This window comes from Apodemus sylvaticus, chromosome 11 (assembly GCF_947179515.1).
Source record: "Apodemus sylvaticus chromosome 11, mApoSyl1.1, whole genome shotgun sequence".
NCBI classification, from domain to species: Eukaryota; Metazoa; Chordata; class Mammalia; order Rodentia; family Muridae; genus Apodemus; species Apodemus sylvaticus.
Window position 1 is genome coordinate 10,557,156 of NC_067482.1, and position 19,601 is coordinate 10,576,756.

General features: G+C 45.0%; 1 long non-coding RNA gene across 1 annotated transcript in view; it reads right to left on the minus strand.

Moving 5' to 3' along the window:
- Positions 1–403: 403 nt before the first annotated feature.
- The window catches only part of LOC127695953 (uncharacterized), a 42,043-nt gene continuing 22,845 nt past the window's right edge, over positions 404–19,601 (minus strand). The window contains exons 3-4 of the long non-coding RNA XR_007980146.1: positions 2,441–2,486; positions 404–2,337 (exon numbers count right to left, since the gene is read on the minus strand). This is a non-coding gene — a long non-coding RNA (uncharacterized LOC127695953). The remainder of the gene's footprint in view (positions 2,338–2,440; positions 2,487–19,601) is intronic.

A 19,601-nucleotide genomic window follows, 5' to 3' on the forward strand; every position in this document is an offset into this window, starting at 1 on the left:
TGGCCGCAGTGTCAGGCCCAGTTTTCCTAAATCACCCTGATCCGCCCGCCCAGGGAAATGTTTGGGTGAACAGCCAAGGCAGTTGTACATCTTCTGTCCCTCCCAAATGTGTAAGAATACCCATTTCTGGGTGGAGTAGCTGATATATCGACTCGTGCAAACAGTAGGAGCGGCCAGGCTATGAAACGTCGCCAACAGACTACCTTCCATGGCTAACATATATGCGCCTTGTAAAATAAGATGAAATACGCATATGGTCTGCACCTCAACAAGCGCTGACAAATGCATTCATCATCACCTACTCTGCAAGGCAGAGCTGGGGATGCTAGGGATGAACCAGAAGGCAGGGTTTCTGTCCCCACGGAGAAGCGCTCGGAGATAATCACTGCTGAACAGCCAGATGTTAAACCAGAATCTTTCTAGTCCCTTTATTTGCACACCCTCACTCCCACCCACGTATTAGAGCACAGCTTGCAGCTGCTCTGGGTGTAGCTTGTTTCCTAATCGAGGTCCTTCTCAGCCCGCTCGCCGGCCCTTCCAGGTCAGCACATGGGCACTGGACACACAGTCGGCGGGCAGACAGCATAGATTACAAAAAGCAAATACTCTGTACAGCAGCAATTTCCCTCAAATCATCACAAAAGGAATCCTCGTAGGCGTGCGGGCATCCCAGAAATACCCAAGAAAGCAGAGCTTTTCACCTTTTACAGGTTTAGTCTCTAGCCGGATTCTTGGTGACAAAACTGGCATTAACCAGATTCTAAACTTCAGCCAAAACAAATAGGCGTCTTAGGCCAAAGCTCAAAGCTGTCAGTCAAAGAGCAGAGGGCGTTTCCTGCCCCCGAAAGGTCAGTAAAATGTCTCTTCCTTCCTGTGAATTCTGTCAGCAGGCTTCCCGCGTCCCCTGCAGTGGCAGGTGATGGGTACTCTAACTCCCTTCCTTCAGGCCAGGTCAAGTAGAGTCCAGGAAGGGAGCAGAAGCAATGACAGGCCCAGGTGTCTTACTCCTTGCCTAGCTCTTCTTCCTCTTGTTTATTTGCTGCAGTACTATGGAAGGATACACTCCAAAATCAGAAAGAGATGATATATGATATGCAAAGAGAAACATAGCATCTTGTTTGCATTTTTAACTATTTCGTGAGAGTTTAGGTTGAGAAAAGCCATTGAAAACACATGGCGAGGAGCCAAACTGTTGGGTTCAAAGGAGCTAAGTACGCGACGAAGATACCTTTCACTGGAAAAAGCATCCAAATGCCAGGATTTTTAATCAGCAATGGAGGCCCATTCTCTGAGTTTCACAGCGGAATTAGAAAAGACAAACAAAACAAAATCTTTTCAAGGCTCAATTACTATTTTCCATCAAGGGCACAGTTCTTGGCGTCTTTAACAGACAGACATTCCTGTGATGCAGAGAAGTCATCTTCAAGATGACTCGTTATATTGCAGGGACGCTAAGGGAAGCTCTCTGTCCATCCTGGATATGGCAGACTGGGGACCTCTGAAGAGTACTGTGGGTTGTGCATTTTCCTGGTGGCACACAAACTGTCTTTGTGCCTTCTCTTGCGGAGGAGGCCTTTCCCAGCTTGGGATGGGAACACGCCTTCTTGCATGCATCTGAGGCAAACTATGAAACACTTGGAGATGCTCAGGTGCTGAGCTCTGGCTGGAATTTGTCAAGAACTCGGTTGTCCACATTCTGGAGGCTGCAGTGGACTCCTGGGCACAGCAACTGGCCTGCATATGATCGATACGTATTCCCATCAGCCCAAGCGGCAAGCGCAACACAACACCCACCCAGGAGAAGCAGAGGCTTCCGCCCTGGCTTTTCCTGATTCAGAGGCACCGCTATCACGTCACCTCAAGGCTGATGAATTACATGATTTGCATCTGGCGAATTTATGCTAAATCATAAGCAGCAGGCAGCAAACGATGTTGGAAGCATTTGCACAATAGTAATTTTTAGAGAGGGGCTGGCTTGTGAAACAATGTAATTAAATAAGCTAGGTAGGGAAAATATTTTCCCTCTTCTCCTTGCTCTCTTCTGCATTTCCTACCAAGCTAAGAAAAGCCTTTTCTTAGAGACTGGCCCAAACTGACGTGTGAGCAGATCCCAGGGTTGCCTTTTGATGTGATGTGACATGCAAAGATGACCTCTCAGTATCAAATCTAGTCAGTTTCTCACATCTCCTTCCTGTGTGACCCATTTTGGAACGACACTGGAAACTTAAGAACTGAGGGAAATGCCACCCAAGGAAGAGATCCTCGGCATCTGAATAAAGTGACCCTGAAGCGTTTGCCATGGGTCACAGATCAGGACCGCTTCATGCCAATCAAACACTGAAAAATAACCAGCAACATAAAGCAAGTCAGAAACAGCTTTCATAGTCACAAACCAGGCATCGTCTGAACACATCAATCTGAGATACTGTAGCATTCTTACCTGTTAAATCAAGGCAGTATCGCATAAGGCCATTCCCATTCGGTACCTAAAAAAGAAACAAACCTAAAGTTAACAGCAAATTGAACAGTTTGTGTCGTGTACATACAATGAAAAGCATGCATCTTTTAGGAAGGGGCCAAGTGTTGATCCCCAAAAGAGACATCTGCCCTTGGTTCTTGTGTCCTAGTGTCATCCTGCCTTGGTTTTGATTTAGGGACACAAAATATTTTATGGATATGAGTTGCTGCTCTTACTAAGATCTTACTATTGTTAACTGTCAAGCTCAGAAAGTGCCAATGTCTACTAAGCAATTTCTCTCCTACGCCAAGACAGAGTCAAAATTGATTCAAATGAGAAAACACAATCTAACCGTACAAACCTAAAAAAAAACTTTACCAAAGTGGAGATAAATTCCAGTGCTTTGAGGGCTTTCTCTGTTGCAAAAGGCCGGGTATCTCCAGTTCATCAAAGCAGCATACAACGAAGTCTGAGGATGCCATTGTCCTTAGTCAAGGACAAGACTGATGCTGTCCAGCTCTGACCTCCCAGGAAGCCTGGCTACTGTGTCCACAAAAGTAGGATGCGAGAGATCAAAGGCATTCTGTTCTGGTAGCTAAAGAGATAGCGAAACACTCCCTCTTTAAAAGCTCCCTGCCTGAGTAAATCAAAGTATACATGGGAAAAAAATAAAATACACTTATGCACAGTGTAAGGATTTTTGAAATACTGATGAATCCCTGCTTGGGGAATTTTACTAGAGCCATCTCTTTATTTCTGATTACATCTCTAAAATGCATCCAAAATGTAGTTTCTGTTGATTTTTCATTAATTACTTCTGGTAAAAGAGACTAGCTTTGTTCCAAATGTCTCAACTGCTAATGTGACTGCAAGGTGCCTTCTCCTGGAGTCACCAAGCAGCGCTGGGAGAGGGAAAGGTGCTAGCGGCAGGAAGTAACCCCCTGGAAGGGTGGGCTGGGCTGGGCCATGCATTGTGACCTCATTCGGCATGTCATCAACCAACCAAGCCCACTTAATCCTAGACACAAAAGAAGGTTTTAGCAAGTCTAGGGGAGGCCTGTATTGTGTGGAACTGATGTTAACTCTTAAATTCCTTAGAAATTACATGGTAATCCTGAGCAGGCTTCTGCCTAATGCAATGGAAGGCGATTAAGGCATCCTTCGTGGTGCTGTGACAGAGTTGTTTGTCTTTCCCCACTTCTGCACCCAAGAGTCTATGCAAATGGGATGTGAGTAGCAGCCAAAATTACCTACGTTAGAAACAGAGGGTCCCCTGAAAGCAGGAGCGCATTAGGCTTAGTTCCCTCTTTTGAAGAAAAGTTGTATTGGAGTATAAAAATTCACGGCTATTTTCAGTGTTCATTATTTTGTCGTTGTATACATACAAAAACATTTTCGAAAACAAGCGCCTCAGACAACTGGAATATCACAGAGATCTCTAAGGATCTGGGGTGCTCTCCTGGATGAGAACACAGAAGGAAATGAATAGCCTCAGGTGGACACCACAGTCGCATCACATATTGAATGGAAAAATGTATCAGTTTAGGACGTGAGGGGTGAATGCTGGGAGGTTGAGGGCTGGCTTGGCTTGGCTTCCGGATGAGCGGAGAGCACAAAGGTTCTGCGGAAGGACGGTAAAGGAAGGAGGAGGGTCACGTGTGGAATGAGTCACGTGCGGAATGACAGGAAGAACCTAGCCAAGAAGGGGCTGTGGGTCAAGATGAGGCTTGATTCTGCAGTGGAGCGAGGAGGGAACTTCTGAAGTGTTTGGTTGGAGCAGGAAGAAAATAGAACACCATCGTAGGGGGATCACAACTCACTTTATTTTTAAAAGGATCGGGCACACTGCGGAGAACAGATCTGTATGGAGCTACGACACAGACTCTTCTACAAACCACGGACCAGAATCAGAAGAACACAGAGGGCTAGAAGTGCGGGTCGCAGCTCGGGCGCCACTTTCGTGGTTCTCCTAACAGCTCTGGGCTAGAGTTTCTGTCCCCCATATTCTTGCAGAGCCTGGCTTGCTGCATTGAATGCACCAATGACCTTGTTCCAAGGGTGTCATCATCACCTCCACTTCAAGTGTGGGGAAGTTTAAAGCCTGGAAAAATATAGCAACTTGCACTAAATTCCTCATGCAGGCCATGGTGGAGCTGGGGGCAGGGGCTGAGAAGGGAAGGAGAAGGAACCAGGACAAATAAAGTATAGATAAGCATAATTGTACTGGAGAGGCGACCGGAGATTAGCTGTGGCTGAAGGTTGATCAAGAAAGTGGGTTGGATCCATTCAAATGCACATTTATGTGTATAAAACGATGCATTTAAAATAGTGCTGGGTGTTTTGTGTGCCATTAACTGCTGCTGTTGGTCCCTCCCAAAATAGAACACCTGGAGATACAGACACACACACACACACACACACCACACACACACACACACACACACACACGTATGTATATATCCTTCTCCTGCCAATGGTCGTTCCTATTCCAACTGCCCTTCACCCCACGTGTGCAGTCTGATGAATCCTATGGTCTGACTAACCACGTGTTACAGGCTGGGTTAATTCCTTCTGAGAGCAGCTTGTACCTGATTGCCTCTTCCCTGATGTCTAACAGTCTCCCCTCTAATCATGCCTGTATGAAAAATCTCTTCTTTTCGTAAATAGTCAACTTGGATTAGGAGTCACCCTCACTGCTTCATTTCTTTAAAGTCCCAGCTTGCAAACATAGAAATGAGGCAATTTTAGGGCTTCAGCATAGGACTTTGGAGGTGATGCCATCCAAACATGGGTCTTCTTCCCATCCATAACCTTCCCCAACGGTCTGCATTTCCGCAGGTTGTTGCCACCTAAAGTTACAGGTGACAGCGTCCCTCCATTCTCCGCTTCCCTCCCTGTGGAAGCGCTGTTGGGAGCAATCTAGACCTGGGCTTCTCAGCATCACTCAGCATGGTGCTGAAGATGAACTGAACTCCGGTGACCTACGGGAACGAGACGGAGTCGTCTCTTCCCACGCATGTGCCGTGCTCTTACACTTGGATAGACAGCTTCCTAGTTTCATTTCTCCTTTTGCTTGTTCTGAACGCCTAGAGAATTTGAGCTCGTACTGTACGAATATATGGCCCGCGAGTTAACTAACACGTGCTTCATTTTGACTTTCTGAAGAGTTATGTAATTTGCATGCCTCTCTTTTGGGATATAGCGAAGATAGTTTATTGCTTTAGGCATATTGCCTTATTGGACCTCCTGAAAAAAATTGTATACAATGAAACCCCCAAAGAGGTTTCATATCAACCAAGCGTCAAAGCCAGTTTTCAAAGACAGCCTCTCAGGGCAGAAGGGCAGTGTGCTTTTCACTGTCGGACGGTTCTCACTTGGGAGATCCCTAGAGACAGACATTCTTATTCTAGAAGAATTGGCTGTTGTAGACTTGTCCGTGTACTGGTTAACTCATATTTTATTACTCTTATAAAAATACTGTAAATATTGGTTTGTTATATAGGCTTTGTATAAGTTCTAATAGATTTATATTTAAATTTGTGATTAGTGAGTATTAGATATTTTAAAATTTTGAAATAAACATACCTACATAAAATATTGGTAAGCCTGAACAACTCATTTGTACCTTTCATAACTTTTATCAATTTTTTTATAAATTTTGCTCATTTTAATAAACTGCTATATTATGCAGCATATAAATAGATATGTAAAAATTCTCACTAAACTTAGCACAGAAGTAAGTCACAGTACCTAGAAAATCATTAATGATTGACAGCAGAGGGGGAAACCTATGTATTAAATTATAATGAAAACTCTTATGTAGCTGCTATTAAGCTCTGAAAGGTGACAAGGGAGAGTCACAACAAAGCATCTTTGATTAGTGTGAGCCTGTAGGAGCTTTGTCTGAGTGTTGGTTTATTTGTGAGGCTGAGTTTCAGTTTAAATCCTACAAATGAGGCTTCGTGTGATGTATGTACTAGTCTACATTTGGGGAAACTGAGGCTTAGTGAGGTTCAGTCACTCATTACTTGACTTACTATGTTGGAGTTGGAGTTTGGCCTCAAGTCTCTATGATCATCATTTCCACTGTGGCACACGCTTAGGCAATTATAGGCCAGAGACACAGTCAGCAGTTACTCATTGAGACCAGGGACATACTGGGTACAACAAGCATTTGAAACCAGGGAAGTCATAAAAGAGGACATTGGTCATCTGACACTGAGTTACCTAACCTCTGAGGCCCATAGTGTCTTCATCTATAAACGTGAGAACAATTATGGTATCGTGGGGTGTGTGTGTGTGTGTGTGTGTGTGATTTTGCTATTTAAAAAAGAGATGATGTATTTACGATATATTAGTATACCCCTCATATATTAGAGACAGCTCTGTAAATCAATCTAAGAAGCCCTTTTGAAAAGTTATAAGCTAATGATAAATAGCAAGAGCTATAAACATGTTTATGTCTTTGGCCCAAGAGTTCTACTTTTAGGAATCTAGCTTAAAGAAATTATTCAAAACAGGAATAGAAAAGAGTAGTTTTAATTACATGGGGGAAAATGATTATATATATAACTGAAGATACCAAAGCACAGGCACAATATTTTTTAAAAAATTTTTATTGATTCTTTCTGTGAATTTCTCATTATGCACCCCAATCCTACTCATCTTTCCATCCCTCCATATCTTCCTCCCCTTATAACCTCCCCCCCCAAACAAAACAAAACAGTATCTCCATGGAAGCCAGGGTGTGTCGCACAGTATACCCTTTTGCCCGGTGGCTTCGCTTGCAGATGTTCGCTTCAGTGAGTCATGGGTCTGACTTGAGGCCTCTGCTACACTATCAGTACTGGAATTCTCACAGGACTCCTCTCGGATATCCTGTGTTGCCCTGTGTCCTAGAGATCCTGCAGCTTCGCGTCTGGAGGACCAGCCGTTCACAGGGTATCAGATAGGTACTACGTGTTAGCAATCCAGAGGCAATAAAAACGTCGGGAATGCGCCACACGAGACGGGGAATAGGGACGGGGACCTGCTACGCTGTGCGCCCTTAAACCTGCGAGCATTTGGATGGAGGCTGGCAGGAAGCTCACACGTGGGAGGAAGCCCTGACCCTGAGGCCCCTTCGGCAGCACCACAAAGATCCACAAAGCATGGTAGAAGGATAAGGGCATTTCAAAATTCAGTGTAAAATGGACATTTATATGCCAAAAAAAAAAATGTAGCTTTCAATTTCAGAGAAAGGACTAAAGGAGATACAGAAAAAATGCATAAACTGGACAGGTTTAACCAGATCCTGCCTGGGAAACCTAAAAGTCAGGATGTTCTCCACGTTGACCCCCCTCCCCGCCCCGCCCCGCCCCTCCCCCGACTGCTCAGAAGCCGGTAATAATAATAACCAAAGAGGGAGGAGGCTATGTAGCAGCAAACGGAGCACACGGTTCACTCAAGTTCAGCCAGACTGTACTCATGTGGAGCAAACAGGAGAGAGTCTAGTCAAGCCCCAGTGAGTCAACACGGAGCGTCCCTCCGCCCTCCCCTCCTCCTTTCCCAAGGACACCTCTCTGAGTCTGTGTGTTTGACCTTTCCAAGGAAATGGCTGCAGCTGGCTGGCGGGAGGGGAGGGTACAGGGGGTGGAGAGGAGGGGGATGCGGCGGGGTGGTGGTAAGGGGGGAGCTGGAGCAACAGCCCGGGCAGGTTCCCACCTAGCCTGGAGATGTAAGGAAGAGGATGGAGGAGCTGATGGCCTTATACAGCCATGCCTTAAACAGAGTATGAAAAAGAAGGTTCTGGTTTCAGAGGGAAGTTTAAGATCCTTGAGCTGCCCAGTGACAACTCTTAAGCAAATGTGACTGCACAGATTCCCCTGTTCACTCAGCTGGGAAAACCCACCAGATGATCCCTGTCCTCCTTCAAAACCTAGTTCATCTCTCAGTACAAAGAGCCACTCATGTTCCTGGCTCCGGGACAAATGCTAAAGCTCGCAGCCTGGGCCGAAGCTCTTTGGTGGTGCTTTGCTCTCCTGGGAAAGGCCCCTCAGAAAGTTAGAGCACGCAAATACCCCCAAACTCCCTTGGGGACCGCTGACTTAGGAGTATTCTGAGTTTATCCTGGGAGGATAAGAGGTGATCATTGCTTTGACATTGCAGGGATCTGGGAGGACAGTCAGTTTGCCCAGGCAGGTGGGGGTGGGGTGGGGCTGGAGGCGGGGCTGGGGCATAAACACCTCCCTGTTCCTCTCTTTATTCTGTCCATCCTAAGCATTCACATTCCCTTATTCAGCAAGTGGTGAGTTCGGGGAGGGCAACACCTGTTGACAGCAGCTATCTAAGCACTTGACCACTGAAGAGACAAGGAAACTCTGAGAAAAGCCCGCAGTGAGAGAAGGGAAGGCCTTTTAGCCGTTATTACATGCCTATCACTAATACACATCTTGCCTATGAACTCATGGAGCCCAGAGTCATATTTTTCTCACCAAACAAACAATTTATAGGTAAGAGATCTGTGTTTCGCGAATGCTCTGTTGTCTTAGTCTCAAGCGCACCCAGCGCAAAGGTGTCAAGGGAATGCTTGGCCTGCAGAAAAGCAGGCTACTCAAGCCCCTAAGAAAGCTAGTTCCCGCGTTGCTATAGCGACTGGAGGAGCCTCGGATGGAAGGGCAGAGTTCTTCAGATTCATCTGCTGCTTCCAACAGATTGACTTCTTCCAAGCCCAGTCATGTTTCCCGATCATCAATGCTGCAAGTGATAGTTTCATTAAAAAGAGTAACGGTAATAAACCCCCGTTTCTGTCTGACGTTGATAGACTTGAGCCTTTCCCCTAGTGCTATTGAACTGTCTTTTTATCTCTGGAAGGCGGAAGTTGTACTGTGATCTTTTAGGACCCTATAGAAGTTACATTCACACATTCACTAATAATATGGCCAGGACTTGCGCCAGTGGGATTTGACGGTAATTACACTTTGATGGCTGGAACATGACCTGTGAAATGAGTTGCTGGTCTCTGTTAACTCCTAACGGACATCAAGCCATGTTCCCTCAGAATCTGCGCATTTCCCCTCTCTCCAGCCCCTTAAGTTGGAATTTGGCATGATTTCTCTTGAGGGGAAATAGCAGAGCCTCCTTCCAAGCAATTTTGCTCTCCCTTTCTTTTTCTCTAGGTGGCAGAATCTATAGTTAGTCTCAAAATACTCTGCGAGATGTGTGTAAATAACACAAACTGTATTTCCAGGCAGGGCCACCCTGCCAGAGAGCATGACATCTGCCCTAGCAGGGTGAAGGACAGGTAATTAGCAGCAGCAGGAGGAGAGATTCCAAACCACTGGAAAAAAAGTTTTTTTCTTTACCTCAAGAAACACAGCCAATTAAGCAACAGCAGGGGATAGAGATGTGTCAATATTTGCTGATTTATTATTAAAGTTCATTTTTATTTTATGAGGTGTGCTGATACGTTTGGATCTTTTTTTTTTTTTTCATTAACAAGTCTCTTGATGTCCTTTCAAACAATACCAAGAGAGGGTGATAAATTCCTGCAGTGAGAAATGCGAGTTGGGATTGGAAACAGATCTAAGAGGATATTGTGGAAATTCATAAGGGCATGAAAGGTTTCAGTTGACTAAAGGAAAGTTTCCTTAGGAGGAGAAAGCACACCTATACCGTGGAAGACCAGAGCTAGGTGCTGAAAGATAAAACAAACAAACAAACAAACAAACAAACAAAAAAGCTGGGCCCAAGCCTTGCCCTCAGTCCACCCTCGGTCGCCCAGGCTCCCACTGGAATACAGTAACACATTCTCTAACAATAAGGTAGGCTGGGACCTGCAGTAGGGAGAACTTCCTCCTCTCCTGTACAGCAGCAGCCAGTGCTTCCTTGGGAATTGGAACAGGATGGATGGGATCTCTTCAATATCTTTCCAGGCAGATATGTGAAGAAAAGGTAGTAGGAACCATGAGTAACAGTATAATAATAGTAATAGTAAAGCCATTGGAGGCTTATGACAGCCACTTTGAACAATGGGGCTTGAGGTTTCGGGTTTTTGTTGCAAATAGCTGGGGCTCAGGCTGAAAAAGCTAGCAGGGGCTCTTCAGTGGATTCTGAGTTAAGAGTCACAAACTTTGGAAAGTCTGCCACACCGCTATAACATAAAATTTTAAAAAAATGAGAGATTTCCCTGCGCTGTTTTATAGGAGATGCGTTTGGAGTCTTATACTCTGACCTGTGTCCTAGAAGGATCCCTTAACAGATAAAGCAGGAATATTCTGAATTTCTGTCAACCTGTATCTCTGAGTTCTTTCTCCCCGTAGTAAGTGGTTTTGGAACATGCCCCTGTGCAAGGTTAAATGGATTTGCACAGACAGCAGCCTGAAGGAGCCCTGTGTGTGTGTGTGTGGGGGGGGGGGATGCTGGCTCAGGTGTTTCAATGACACCCATTACGTTCAGTGCCAGAGGCAAGGTTTTGAATGGCAGGAAGAGGGTCCCACTCTGCTTGGAAGCCTCCACAGCTTGAAATCTCTTCTCTGTTTTCCGTCCTCTGCAGGAGCAGCAGTGGAAGCCCGTGTACTGCAGCCTTGCCGCCAGCACGTGCCTTCCCAACCCTCTCATTGAGAAGCCAGGAGGCAAAGTAAGACTGCTTCTGTGTCTTGTTGGGTGGTGTAACTCGAGCCAAACGGCCTTCATTTCTTTTTGTCTTGAGGTATGGGGGGAATTCATCAAGTCCGAATACTTGTTAAAAATTCTGAACTTGAACGCCTAGGTTGGTACCAGCGAAATCTGACCTTGGCAAAATGTTGATCATGACAAACTTGGTTGGGGGTATCCCTGGCCTCAGCATCTGCCTCCCCGAGAAGCCTCCTCATCTCCTTCAGTCTCCTGAGCTTCCCCATCCATTAGGACCTGTAAGAGGGACGATGGTCCACTTACAGTCACCACATCTCAGTGTGATGCTTACACACAGTTCTCTGCTTTAAAATATTTGTTATTTAAGCCACTTTGTAGCGTAAAGATGTTGCCTCTAAATGGTGTCTATGTCGTACCCACTGTTGTTCTGGACTTGAAATCAGGGGCAGGCGTGACAGGAAGAGTGGACGCTTCCTAGAGCTGTGCTGGTTGGGTTCAAATGGAAGGAAGTTCTGGCCTCCACTAGCTCTAGATTCTGAGCAAGTTCCTTCTTAAAAGGGACATCATATCGCAGGCCTGCTTTGTGGGGTCGTCACAGTGGTGGAAGACTTTAATACAAAACTACAAAGCAAGTATTTCTTTAAACTTGTCTTGCCTCTGTCTTTCCAAGTATTGGATTGGTTATAAATATGAGTTGATTGAATGAAATGAAAGACTAAATGGTATGTTAGGGCAAGCCAAAGTCTCCAAATGGCTTAACTGAAGAAACCGGAAGATGGGCAGTTCACTTCACAAAGGTAGTGAGAACTTTATTGCATCTTCTAGGCACCACTTCACACGCGGAGTGTGCTGTACCTGCTTCTTCAGAGCCTTTCTGTCTTCAGCTGTTGAGATGCATCTATAGGCCACACACAATCCAATGCCTAGGGTGAAGTGTAGTCTCTCGAAAGGAAAAACACAAAACCAAAATTAAAAAATAAAATATTCACGTGGGTCTCTCATAGATGCGTATGGGCAGAGCCAGTTTTCACAGCTTCTGCAGCAAGACAGGTCTCTCTCCCTAACTCTGGGTACTTTTGCTAGAGTTGTGCATCCCACCCAGGGAGTGGTCTGCCGGGTGAAATCCCAGATGAGGAAGTCAGCCTGTTTTGTCAGCAGTCCTGACATTGAGCAGGCGTGGCAGGGAACAAGCTAAGCTTCCTGAGACTGTGTTTGCTCAGTGTTCAGTGAGGGTCTGTACTTCCCCTCTGCTGACTTCAGTTCAGTGAAAGGAGTTTCATGTGTCCCAACGATAAAGCCGGCCAACAAAGAAAATACTGTTCAGAGGTCACAAACTACGTTAACAACCATCCCGGCGTCCCTTGCTTCACCCAGCTGCTGCCTGCTCCAGTCAACAGACTCTTACCAAAGCACCACTCCGCCTGTGGAGTGAGAGCCTCACCATCTTCAAGGATCAGGTCTGAAGTTGATGGACCTCAAAGAGGTCTCTCTTGACCAACTGGAAGGGAATCGAGCCCGGTCCGGCCACTCTGGATTCAGTGGCGTGATCTCGGTGTGTGGGCCTTTGGCTTCCCTCATCTAGCAGACAGATTTCTGTGTTTTCCCCCAACACCGTTGGGTTGAGACAGATCCCACCGGACAATTTTTGTTCTCTCTTTTTTCATAGTCCTGGCATCTAGGCTTAATACAGTTGTTGAAAACTACCCTAGTGAATTCACTTGTCAATTACTCTGATATCCTAGTGCCTGGTGGGAGTGCAGGGGGTGGGGGATGAGGGGGGTACATGACCCTGAACACAGACTTCAATCTTCATTTGCAGGAGCCAAGGGAAGATATTGGATGTGGGATGTTGACACTGATGGCTAATCTGCTCAGAATAGAGCCTGCCTTCCTCACTACAAAAACAAAAACAAAACAAAGCAAAACAACGTCAACAACAACAAAAATTTCCTGTGGGTGAATGACTGATACCTAGCCCTGGATGGCAGCTCTGCCACCCAAAAGAAGCTGTCCCATTTAACTCAGGCCCAGCGTTTCCTTAATGGAGAGAAAGGAACGTCTTAAAAATTCCAGCTAGACAGAGAATTCCAGTGTGAGTTCATAATAGGAAAAATAAGAACATTTGGGAGCCAACTATAGTAAAGCGGCCAAAGGGTAAGTCTTTTCCTTAATGGCCATGATTGGAGTAAAGCAGGACCATGGATCCTAAGTAAGAAAGGCCAGAAAAAGTCACTGTAGGTGGCAGATAAGCAAACCCTGAACACCGGATTATTCACCCACACATAAAGAAGAGTTGAGTGTTTTATTTTTTTTACAGCTGGACTTGGAGTTAGTGCCTTTTGGGTGGATCATACAAATTTATGCAAATAAGAATGCAAATGTTAAAAGTATGTGTCTTGGGATTTCCTGGGACTAGCTCTGCAGTCTTGGTTTCCTCCTTTGCAGCTGCTTAAGATCATGCTATGAGAGCCTAAGCTTAGTGCGCCAGAGCCCAGGGAGCTAAGGCTAGAGGACTATTCTGTGTGAAATGCAGGAGATACTCTCTCAAGGTTAAAGCAGGGTAAAATACTAACAAATATTTGATAGTAAACATGGTATCCCTTAGAGTAGGGTCTAAGTAAGGGTAGCTGTGACCCCCTTGGGGGTTACATGTCAGATAACCTACTTATTTACATTGATTCATACAGTAGCAAAATCAGAGATATGAATTTCATGGTGGTGGTGGTGTCACCACGGTATGAGGAACAGTTTTAAAGAGCCGCAGTGTTAGGAAAGTTTAGAGACACTGACATAGAAGTTGCTTAGATAACAGTAAATGCAAAACAGATTTCAGGCTTTAAATAAATTAATTGAAGATCCAAAGTGCACTGTTCAAGAGGAATTAGACCTCCATGGCAGAGATACAAGGATCCAGGGATCTAGGTGGTAGGTAAGGGGGTAACAGGAAACTCCTCTTCCCAGCTGCCCTGGGAAAGTCCTACTAATGCTTCTCGAAGGTACTGTGCAGACGCCTTGAGCTCACAGGCCTTGGGACATGAAAGGAGACAGAGCTGTTTGGATTAGGGACTGCCCACGGCCTGGGCGAGGCCAGCCTGCCTTTCTTGAAGGACTTCAGAAGACAGTCAGACGTGTCTTGGCTCCATAGAATCATAACGTGAAGACACGACTTGGCTGGCGAAGAAAGAAACAGGGAGATAACGCACGAGGAGGGTAGTGGTGTTATTAAATGGAAGGGTGGGTAAGAAAATAAATGTGCTCCCTGGGCCTTGTGCACTGCGGGGTGAGCGAAGGGGAAATTGAAGGAGCCAGGTGGAAGTGACTGGATAAACAAGAGATAAAGGGCAAGGGACAAGGACTGCCGCTCAGTATGATAGTGATGTCAAGGCTGGAGGCCTCTGTGGGAGGAAAGAATGGGGTGCCCTCTCCACAGATAAATCTTTAGCTTTAACAAAATTAGGACATTGTTCTTACTAAAGAGCATTTGGCCTTGGAAATGGGAGGGGCCGTCTTCCCCGGCACCACCCCTTCCTACCAGAGCTGTCTCTCCTGGGTCTGGGTGAGTGGTACCTGTTCTTTAAGTGCGTCTTAAGTTAAACTCTTCATGTTTATTACTTAGGGTTTATTAGGTAACCCAGATAGATAGAGATAGCCCCCAAACCAGTCCGTGGCTTGATACTGCCTTACACAAAACCAAACAAAACCTATCAAAGGCACAGGAACAATCAGGAGGTCGTTCTGAGCAAAGCAAGTCTTTCAGTCACTATAGTTACTGATGGTCCTAACTTTTCCATGTCAGGATGCCTTGTTTAACTGCATCTGCTCTCTATACGTCTAGCTTCTGACCATTAAAAGTAAAATTAATTAAGCCAATTGTTTGTCTTCTGGGAATTTCTGTGGCAAAAAAGGGAAATCTTCAAGGGTCTCTTTCCTTCTGCTTCTAATATGATAGATGTTTTAGTTGGACGTACGTCCAAGATGCAAGCTCAGAGTACATTCTTAGCTTCTTTAGCACCAGAACATGGCTGTGCCTAGATTGTGACCAATGAGAGATGAATGAAAATGATGTTTGTGAATCCTGTCCCTTTTGCTCAGTGCCACATGACTGTGGCAGCCAAAGCTGGGATTGCTACCTTGCAGTAAGACAGAACAGCAGAGGACCACACTGAAGACTTAGGGTTTCTGACTCTCCAGTCCGTGGCTGCTTATGGGTGCTTGAGACAGACATTACCCTCCGTCCTGTTTGCATCACTACTGTTTTGGCTGCTGCTATTGTTGCGGCGGTGGTGTGTTGTCCAAGTCAGTAGTTACCTGGAGCAGGAGATAGAGTCTGCCCTGTGGAGGCAACCAGAGGCCAATGCAGGCCAAGAAAGAACAATATCTATGAGGCAAAGAAATGAGGAAACTGAATTGTGACCCCTCTCCTAAATCTAGCCTGGATGAGGACCAGAAGCAGAGCAGCTAACTTTGACCTCTGAGAGAAGGCTGGCAAGACCCTGGTCTTAAACCTAGCTACCTGGGTTCAAAGAAATTCGCAGAACTGAGGTCAATAACATTTGAATATATTCCAGAGCTGCAGTAGGTTAAGTGAGCACGGGCCACACTGTTTTCCAAACCCTTGTTTAGGGACCAGTGAGATGACCCGGTGGAAAAAAGCACATGCCACCAGTGTGCCTGGATTGGATCCCCAGGACCTGCATGCTGAAGGAAAGGCAGAACTGACTTTTGAAAGTTGCCTTCCGACCTTCACGTGTGCACATGCACATGCGCGTTTGTATGCATATGCACAAAACGAACTAGCAAACGTAATTTAAAATCTTAAGTGCTATATTGGCACCGATAGATTTATGCTGGCGTTAGTCTTTTGGGGAAAAGCTTCGGTCTTGATGTGGTTAATGCAGAGACTCACAGGGGAGGAGAACTAGTGACAGGGAATGCCCGATCCTAAACGGGATATCTATGTCAGCCCCTCCAAGGTCAGGGGTCATCTGGAAGAGGAGACAGGAAGAAGAAAGAGTAAGAACCGGAAGTTAGAGCGGTGTGCTGAAACCATCTCCTGCATGTGATGGGGTCATTATAGGCACAGACACACTCCGTTTCTGAGCCCGTCACTGTTTTATCATGCCTGGGCCACGGGGTAGGGGACGCGAGACTCATGAGGCAGTTAATGGATACTGGAGAAAGGTTGCCATTGTTTTTTCAGTAGTGTAGCCACTGATAAGTTGTTCATGTTCAAGTAAGCAGCCCCTCGGTCATCCTTCTATAAGCAGCTCTAACGAAGTCCAATGGGTCCCTGCACCCCCCAATTAAAGTAGGAGGGGTTTGTTTGAGGAAAAAGGGGTTTCCGAAGGAAGGGGGGTTAATGAGAAGATCATGGAGATGGGGTGAAATGACTCAAAGCTTGGTATACACACACGTGAAATATCCAGAGAATCAAAAAGGCAGAATACATGTTTTAAAACAAAAGCAAAACCGGAAGCAAAGAATATAATCATAGCGGAGCCGCTGCCGTCCCACAATCTTGCTGTCCGTTCCTTTGTCTGTAAGCGCTGCCCGTGCTTTTAGGAATATGCCTTTACCGTCAACTCTGCACCACAGCAGTTGTGTTAGCTCCGTCAATCAAGGTGTTATGGGAGAATGAGCTGGTTCCTCCTATCTCACTCTGGGACGGTGTGGCTTCTTTAACATTAAGGAATAATTTCCATTTTTCCTTCATAATTTAAACTTCTAAGAAGGCAACTTTTCCCACTGCCATATACTGGAGCCAGGTCGGTTTTTTTTTCCATTGATTTTTGTTCAGAATCCTTGGCACCACGGCGTGGCACGTGGTAGTGACCTTCTACTGGTGGCTCGGTAAGCTGTTCTCGCTTCACCTTTGTCTCTGTTACCCCCACGATGTTTTAGGCTTTATGTTCTATGTTGTAGGCTTACTGAAGGCAAGCAATTTTAAAACAAACACTATTAGTGTTGTCCTGTAAACAATAAATAATTGAGTAGGAATATATAATACTAAAATTGAGTTGCCTGGAATCTCACCATCACCTAAAAGACAACTGGAACTAAGGTTTGCAGTATTAGCTCCACCCTTAGGAGATCATCTAGGTTGGACAGCATAGTTTAAGACACTCAGGCACGAAGCCTGACCTCCTGTCGTTCTTAACAGGCAAGACAGTTCTGTCAACACCCTTGAGAAGAACTCAAAATTGTTCTTAAAACTCTTAACAAAAAATGCATAAATCTCTGACAATATGATATACATCTTCCTTTAACCTAAAAGTAGCCAGTACTAACTCTAAGATGTCCCAGAAAACAAATGAAATATGAAGAATTGATACCTGCAGGATATTAATAAAAGTCTGTAATTCCACAATATGTTGAGGTCTACATGCAGTAAAAGTAAGAAATGATAAATATAAGAAAGACAAATGTATATCTTCTGATCTTTTGCTACTCCTTGCTTACAGAGGCTAAACTATATAATACAATATACACGGGCTAAGTATACGCGCGCACACACACACACACACACACACACACACACACGTAAGCAGTGCCCAGACCCTTGCTGTTGTGGTATTCACTATTATCATAGAGCCTAGAGTGGGATTTGCATTACACGGATACCGTTTCCTTTTTCCTTATCTCGTTGGGCCAGTACTTTCCATTAGCAGTGCCCTAACTTGTCTCTCAGAGCCCAGCTGAAAAGTCTCAACTGCCAGTTTTGCCAGTAGACTAACCCAAATGTTACCAAGAGAAGAGGAAACTTAGATTTACGTTACCTACCACGGGTGTGTAGTGTGCTGTAAATAGCATCACAAGGCCATTTGGTCCAAATGATAGCAGCAGCAATTATTGCTGTAATGGCTACCACTGTTTGAGGACTCTGCGGCAGACACTAACATAAGTTTTTATAGGCAGTATGTCACTTAATTATTTTACAGATGAAGCCTAGAGGATAAACAACTGCTTCAAGGTCCCCAAACTAATAAATAGCAGTAGAGATGGCATCCAGATCCAAGCATGCTGACTTCAGAACCTGTGCCTTTCCCCACTGCCTGAGATGTTGCTCCAATGTATAGACATCCTTTCCTGATGAGTGAAGTTTCCTAAGAGGACACAAGAAAGATGAAAAGAAGGAAAGGAGAGAGAGAGAGAAAGAGAGAGAGAGAGAGAGAGAGAGAGAGAGAGAGAGAGAGAGATAAGGAAAGAAAGGAAGAGAAAGAAAGAAAGAAAGAAAGAAAGAAAGAAAGAAAGAAAGAAAGAAAGAAAGAAAGAAGGAAAGGGAGAGAGAGAAAGAGAGAGGGGGAGGGAGGGAGGAAGAAAGAAAGGAAGAAAGACCTTCTTATACTCTATATTTTAGGTCATTCTAGTTACAGTTAACCTATATACATTAGATTCCCTTTTACCAAATGGCCCTGATTATAAATAGCAACACTGCACCAACAGGAAATCTATGTGGGCATGCAGCGTTAGGTGAATCTTCTGAAGGCAATTTCTTTGCAAAGAATTTTAATGGGAGTTCAAGCTGCACTCATGTCACCATGTTATTCAGATCAAAATATTCAGAAGCTGCTCCCCAGAAGCTATTCCATACACTCAGGTACCCCAGTCTATTTGCTGTGGGAGAAGGAGGCTTGGTGCTCACAGAATCCATGAGGCTAGGCATTTGATGGTAAGGATATTGACATTCCCAAGGAAAGGAGTCAGAGTGGCATTATTAAATATCATTAAAGCCTGGTCTAATGAAGGAATCAAAACAAAGTCACAGGTGGAGCTGAGCTCTCCTGCTCGCCACCAACGCTTGTTAAGTTTTGCATATAGGTCATTGGGATGCCTGTTAAAGTAAATGAGTATAAATGAAGAGAACAGAGAACAGATCTTGCATAAAAGTTTATGGTCTGGAGAGTAGGCAGGTAATTAGGGTGCAATGAACTCCCCAATTGTGTCTGTTTTTAAAGGTCATTTCCTGCATTTCATGAGTGATGGAGAATTACTTTTGGTCCCCATAAAGTGTGCCTTGTACCCTTATGAACATTTCTTTCAGCCCACCTTATTTTAAGGTTGGTTGATTACATGTCTGCCTCTTTCACTAGCTTGTAATATCCTTTACTACAGGCTGGGATGGGGCAGGCTTGTACCTTATTTCTTATTCACGTTCCCAAAGCACCAAATAGGGTGTAGCTGCTTACTAAGAAAAGGGAGTGGTAGAAAAAGAATCCATATATCACCGAATCTAACATGTGTTGTCTGACTCCCTGGTCTTTAGGACTCTTTCAGCTTAGGATACTTTCTGTACCCCTGTAAGAGCTCCTCACTGAAAAAACTCAACAGTTACTTACTGAATTATAACTCATTTGCAAAAGTCAGAAATGTCACTTCTCCATTAAGGACTTAAAAAAATAGCAACTGGGTCAAAGAGCCATTATGTTGAGATTAGAAGCGGGGAGATGGAGAGAAAAGAGAGGAGGGGATTGTGTTCTCTTTTCTTTGTTGTACTGGAGTGTCTTGCCAGAATCATAAGAAAGCTGAACCT